Source organism: Anomaloglossus baeobatrachus, chromosome 2 (genome assembly GCF_048569485.1).
Source record: "Anomaloglossus baeobatrachus isolate aAnoBae1 chromosome 2, aAnoBae1.hap1, whole genome shotgun sequence".
NCBI classification, from domain to species: Eukaryota; Metazoa; Chordata; class Amphibia; order Anura; family Aromobatidae; genus Anomaloglossus; species Anomaloglossus baeobatrachus.
The window spans coordinates 123,938,196-123,944,935 of record NC_134354.1 but is presented as its reverse complement, the minus strand read 5'-3'; positions in this window follow the sequence as shown (position 1 = coordinate 123,944,935).

Below are 6,740 nucleotides of genomic sequence, written 5' to 3'. Positions count from 1 at the left end.
CTAGGACCCAGGAGGAGAGCTGAACAGGGTGTGCAGGCAGCTAGGACCCAGGAGAAGAGCTGAACAGGGTGTGCAGGCAACTACGACCCAGGAGAAGAGCTGAACAGGGTGTGCAGGCAGCTAGGAACCAGGAGGAGAGCTGAACAGGGTGTGCAGGCAGCTAGGACCCAGGAGGAGAGCTGAACAGGGTGTGCAGGCAGCTAGGACCCAGGAGGAGAGCTGAACAGGGTGTGCAGGCAGCTAGGACCCAGGAGGAGAGCTGAACAGGGTGTGCAGGCAGCTAGGACCCAGGAGGAGAGCTGAACAGGGTGTGCAGGCAGCTAGGACCCAGGAGGAGAGCTGAACAGGGTGTGCAGGCAGCTAGGACCCAGGAGGAGAGCTGAACAGGGTGTGCAAGCAGCTATGACCCAGGAGGAGAGCTGAACAGGGTGTGCAGGCAGCTATGACCCAAGAGGAGAGCTGAACAGGGTGTGCAGGCAGCTATGACCCAGGAAAAGAGCTGAACAGGGTGTGCAGGCAGCAAGGACCCAGGAGGAGAGCTGAACAGGGTGTGCAGGCAGCTAGGACCCAGGAGAAGCGCTGAACAGGGTGTGCAGGCAGCTAGGACCCAGGAGGAGAGCTTAACATGGTGTGCAGGCAACTAGGACCCAGGAGAAGAGCTTAACAGGGTGTGCAGGCAGCTAGGACCCAGGAGGAGAGCGGAACAGGGTGTGCAGGCAGCTAGGAACCAGGAGGAGAGCTGAACAGGGTGTGCAGGCAGTTAGGACCCAGGAGGAGAGCTGAACAGGGTGTGCAGGCAGCTAGGACCCAGGAGGAGAGCTGAACAGGGTGTGCAGGCAGCTAGGACCCAGGAGGAGAGCTTAACATGGTGTGCAGGCAACTAGGACCCAGGAGAAGAGCTTAACAGGGTGTGCAGGCAGCTAGGACCCAGGAGGAGAGCGGAACAGGGTGTGCAGGCAGCTAGGAACCAGGAGGAGAGCTGAACAGGGTGTGCAGGCAGTTAGGACCCAGGAGGAGAGCTGAACAGGGTGTGCAGGCAGCTAGGACCCAGGAGGAGAGCTGAACAGGGTGTGCAGGCAGCTAGGACCCAGGAGGAGAGCTGAACAGGGTGTGCAGGCAGCTATGACCCAGGAGAAGAGCTGAACAGGGTGTGCAGGCAGCTAGGACCCAGGAGAAGCGCTGAACAGGGTGTGCAGGCAGCTAGGACCCAGGAGGAGAGCTGAACAGGGTGTGCAGGCAGCTTGGATCCAGGAGGAGAGCTGAACAGGGTGTGCAGGCAGCTAGGACCAAGTAGGAGAGCTGAACAGGGTGTGCAGGCAGCTAGGACCCAGGAGGAGAGCTAAACAGGGTGTGCATGCAGCTAGTACCCAGGAGGAGAGCTGAACAGGGTGTGCAGGCAGCTAGGACCCAGGAGGAGAGCTTAACAGGGTGTGCAGGCAACTAGGACCCAGGAGAAGAGCTTAACAGGGTGTGCAGGCAGCTAGGACCCAGGAGGAGAGCGGAACAGGGTGTGCAGGCAGCTAGGACCCAGGAGGAGAGCTGAACAGGGTGTGCAGGCAGCTAGGACCCAGGAGAAGAGCTGAACAGGGTGTGCAGGCAGCTAGGACCCAGGAGGAGAGCTGAACAGGGTGTGCAGGCAGCTAGGACCCAGGAGAAGAGCTGAACAGGGTGTGCAGGCAGCTAGGACCCAGGAGGAGAGCTGAACAGGGTGTGCAGGCAGCTAGGACCCAGGAGAAGAGCTGAACAGGGTGTGCAGGCAGCTAGGACCCAGGAGGAGAGCTGAACAGGGTGTGCAGGCAGCTAGGACCCAGGAGGAGAGCTGAACAGGGTGTGCAGGCAGCTAGGTCCCAGGAGAAGAACTGAACAGGGTGTGCAGGCAGCTAGGACCCAGGAGAAGAGCTGAACAGGGTGTGCAGGCAGCTAGGACCCAGGAGGAGAGCTGAACAGGGTGTGCAGGCAGCTAGGACCCAGGAGGAGAGCTGAACAGGGTGTGCAGGCAGCTAGGACCCAGGAGGAGAGCTGAACAGGGTGTGCAGGCAGCTAGGACCCAGGAGGAGAGTTGAACAGGGTGTTCAGGCAGCTAGGACCCAGGAGGAGAGCTGAACAGGGTGTGCAGGCAGCTAGGACCCAGGAGGAGAGCTGAACAGGGTGTGCAGGCAGCTAGGACCCAGGAGGAGAGCTGAACAGGGTGTGCAAGCAGCTATGACCCAGGAGGAGAGCTGAACAGGGTGTGCAGGCAGCTATGACCCAGGAGGAGAGCTGAACAGGGTGTGCAGGCAGCTATGACCCAGGAAAAGAGCTGAACAGGGTGTGCAGGCAGCTAGGACCCAGGAGAAGAGCTGAACAGGGTGTGCAGGCAGCTAGGACCCAGGAGGAGAGCTGAACAGGGTGTGCAGGCAGCTAGGACCCAGGAGGAGAGCTGAACAGGGTGTGCAGGCAGCTAGGACCAAGGAGGAGAGCTGAACAGGGTGTGCAGGCAGCTAGGACCCAGGAGGAGAGCTGAACAGGGTGTGCAGGCAGCTAGTACCCAGGAGGAGAGCTGAACAGGGTGTGCAGGCAGCTAGGACCCAGGAGGAGAGCTTAACATGGTGTGCAGGCAACTAGGACTCAGGAGAAGAGCTTAACAGGGTGTGCAGGCAGCTAGGACCCAGGAGGAGAGCGGAACAGGGTGTGCAGGCAGCTAGGACCCAGGAGGAGAGCTGAACAGGGTGTGCAGGCAGCTAGGACCCAGGAGGAGAGCTGAACAGGGTGTGCAGGCAGCTAGGACCCAGGAGGAGAGCTGAACAGGGTGTGCAGGCAGCTAGGACCCAGGAGGAGAGGTGAACAGGGTGTGCAGGCAGCTATGACCCAGGAGAAGAGCGGAACAGGGTGTGCAGGCAGCTAGGACCCAGGAGGAGAGCTGAACAGGGTGTGCAGGCAGCTAGGACCCAGGAGGAGAGCTGAACAGGGTGTGCAGGCAGCTAGGACCCAGGAGGAGAGCTGAACAGGGTGTGCAGGCAGCTAGGACCAAGTAGGAGAGCTGAACAGGGTGTGCAGGCAGCTAGGACCCAGGAGGAGAGCTGAACAGGGTGTGCAGGCAGCTAGTACCCAGGAAGAGAGCTGAACAGGGTGTGCAGGCAGCTAGGACCCAGGAGGAGAGCTTAACAGGGTGTGCAGGCAACTAGGACCCAGGAGAAGAGCTTAACAGGGTGTGCAGGCAGCTAGGACCCAGGAGGAGAGCGGAACAGGGTGTGCAGGCAGCTAGGACCCAGGAGGAGAGCTGAACAGGGTGTGCAGGCAGCTAGGACCCAGGAGGAGAGCTGAACAGGGTGTCCAGGCAGCTAGGACCCAGGAGGAGAGCTGAACAAGGTGTGCAGGCAGCTAGGACCCAGGAGGAGAGCTGAACAGGGTGTGCAGGCAGCTAGGACCCAGGAGAATAGCTGAACAGGGTGTGCAGGCAGCTAGGACCCAGGAGAAGAGCTGAACAGGGTGTGCAGGCAGCTAGGACCCAGGAGGAGAGCTGAACAGGGGGTGCAGGCAACTTGGATCCAAAAGGAGAGCTGAACAGGGTGTGCAGGCAGCTAGGACCCAGGAGGAGGGCTGAACAGGGTGTCCAGGCAGCTAGCACCTAGGAGGAGAGCTGAACAGGATGTGCAGGCAGCTAGGATCCAAAAGGAGAGCTGAACAGGGTGTGCAGGCAGCTAGGACCCAGGAGGAGAGCTGAACAAGGTGTGCAGGCAGCTAGGACTCAGGAGAAGAGCTGAACAGGGTGTGCAGGCAGCTAGGACCCAGGAGGAGAGCTGAACAGGGTGTGCAGGCAGCTAGGATCCAAAAGGAGAGCTGAACAGGGTGTGCAGGCAGCTAGGACCCAGGAGGAGGGCTGAACAGGGTGTCCAGGCAGCTAGCACCTAGGAGGAGAGCTGAACAGGATGTGCAGCTAAGGGTATGTTCACACATCAGGTTTTTGCTGTGCGGCACAATCCAGTGCTTTGCGAGAAAAACGCATCTGGGGTTTTTTTGCCGCCGCGTGCGGTTTTTCCTCATAGACTTTTATTAGCGCCGGATTGTGCCGCATGTACTTGTGTTTGATCTGGTTTTTGCCGCTTGCGGCAAAAATTGTCACTCCGGCGACCGCACAGGACGCAGAGAGGAACGTTTTTTGCCAGCGGCAAAAAAATGCATAGCGCCGGGTGCGGCGCTGTGCGGCATGGTGCATAATGAAATTCTATGCGAGCCGGATACGGTGTCATGCTTCAAACGCCAGAAGCATGTACCGTATCTGGTTTTTAATTCTGAGCATGCCCAGAAGTGATATAAATTCATTGCTTGTCAGAAAATCAATCAATCACTCACTCTCTCTCAAACTCTCTCACTCACTGACTGACTCACTGACTCATTCACTCACTCTCACCCACTCACCGATCACCGGCGCGGGTCTGCCCGGCTGTCACACTGCTCCGGCGGCTTCTCCTGATTTGAAAATGCCGGCCGCCCATTATTCAATCTCGGATTCACTGCTTTCCCAGCACACCGGCGCCTATGATTAGTTGCAGTCAGACACGCCCCCACGCTGAGTGACAGCTGTCTCACTGCAACCAATCACAGCCGCCGGTGGGCGAGTCTATATTGTGCAGTAAAATAAATAAATAATTAAAAGAAAAACGGCGTGCGGTTCCCCCCCAATTTTGATACCAGCCAAGATAAAGCCACACGGCTGAAGGCTGCTATTCTCAGGATGGGGAGCTCTACGTTATGGGGACCCCCCAGCCTAAAAATATCAGCCAGCAGCTGCCCGGAATTGCCGCATCCATTAGATGCGACAGTCCCGGGACTCTACCCGGCTCTTCCCGAATTGCCCTGGTGCGGTGGCAATCGGGGTAATACGGGGTTAATCATGGCAGGCGTCTATGAGACACCCCCAATGATTAACCTGTAAGTGAAGGTAAATAAACACATACACCCAAAATAATCCTTTATTTGGAATAAAAGACAAAAAAACACCCTCTTTCACCATTTTATTAAAATCCCCAAATACCCCTCCAGGTCCGACGTAATCCACAGAGGTCCTGCGACGCTCTCAGCTCTACTACATGAAGCTGACAGGAACGGCAGTAGAACATCGCCTCTCTCTATCAGCTCCACGCAGCAACTGAAGAGAGTTGCGCTGTCAGCGGTGACGTCACTGAGGTAATGCCGGGTTGTGTGCGGTGAAGATGCGTGCAGGGTAGTGCCGGCGTGTGCGTTGATAATGCATGCGGTAGTGCAGGGGTGTGCGGTGATGATGCGTGCCGTCTAGTACCGACGTGTGCGGTGACAATGCGTGCGGTAGTGCAGGGGTGTGCGGTGATGATGCGTGCGGGGTAGTGCCGGCATGTGCAGTGATGATGCGTGCGGTAGTGCCTCCGTGTGCGGTGACAATGCGTGCAGTAGTGCAGGGGTGTGCGGTGATGATGCGTGCTGGATAGTGCCGGCATGTGCGGTGATGATGCGTGTGAGGTAGTGCCTGCCTGTGCGGTGATGATGTGTGCTGGGTAGTGCTGACGTGTGCGGTGATGATGCATGTGAGGTAGTGCCTGCCTGTGCAGTGATGATGCGTGCTGGGTAGTGCCGGCGTGTGCGGTGATGATGCGTGTGTGGTAGTGCCTGCCTCTGCGGTGATGATGCGTGCTGGGTAGTGCCGGCGTGTGCGGTGATGATGCGTGTGAGGTAGTGCCTACCTGTGCAGTGATGATGCGTGCTGGGTAGTGCTGGCGTGTGCGGTGATGATGCGTGTGAGGTAGTGCCGGTGTTTGTGCAGTGATGGTGGGGTCTCTGTTTCTCTCTCAGCATAACAAAAAAAAAAAAAAACAAAAACGGATTTGTCGCATCAGTTTTTTCACAATCTGAGACGGATCCGTTGCATCAGGCACAAACCGGATTGTGCCTGACTGGAAAAAACTGATTTGTGAACTTAGCCTAAGGCTGCTTTCACACATCTGGTTTTTGCCGCGCGGCACAATACGGCGCTCTGCAGAAAAAACGCAACCGTTTTTTTTTTGCTGCCGGTTGCGGTTTTTCTTGCATAGACTTACAGTAGTGCCGTATTGTGCCGCAAGGGATTGCGTTCCGTCCAGTTTTTGCCGCATGCGGCAGATTTAGCCGATGCGGCGTCCGGATGGAATGGTGCCTGGCACGTTTTTTTTGTCCAGCAAAAAAAAACGCATCGCGCCGCATCCAGACGATGCAGCGCGATTTGCAATGCATGCCTATGGACGCCGCATGCGTTTTTTTCCACTGCGCCTGCTCAGTAGCCTGCCGCAAGCGGCAAAAACCGGACGGGCCGCATGTAAAAAACGTATGCAAAGGATGCGGTTTTGTCGCCGCATCCGTTGCATAGGTTTTAGAGCCGGATTGGCTGGCTCTGCAAAACTGGAGGTGTGAAAGCAGCCTAAGATGCAGCAGCTCTGCCAGGCAGGAGATCATGTGGTCGGTAGCTGATAGAAGCATTGGCAATGCTTCTATCTTTGCATATTACCGGCCAGTGCTGTGCACCTGCAGGAGAGGACACAAGTGGTAAGTACACACTGTCTTCTCCCCAATGTCCTGATCTACCGTGTGCCTGCAGCATTGAGAAGCAAACACTGCACACATGATAGATCAGGACACAAACACACGGGAGTCAGAGAAACAGCTAGAGGAGCACAGGCTCCAGGCCGGGCGGGGGGGGAATCAGCGCTGGGGAGATTCATTACCTTAACAGCAGCACAGACAGAGACTAGTTT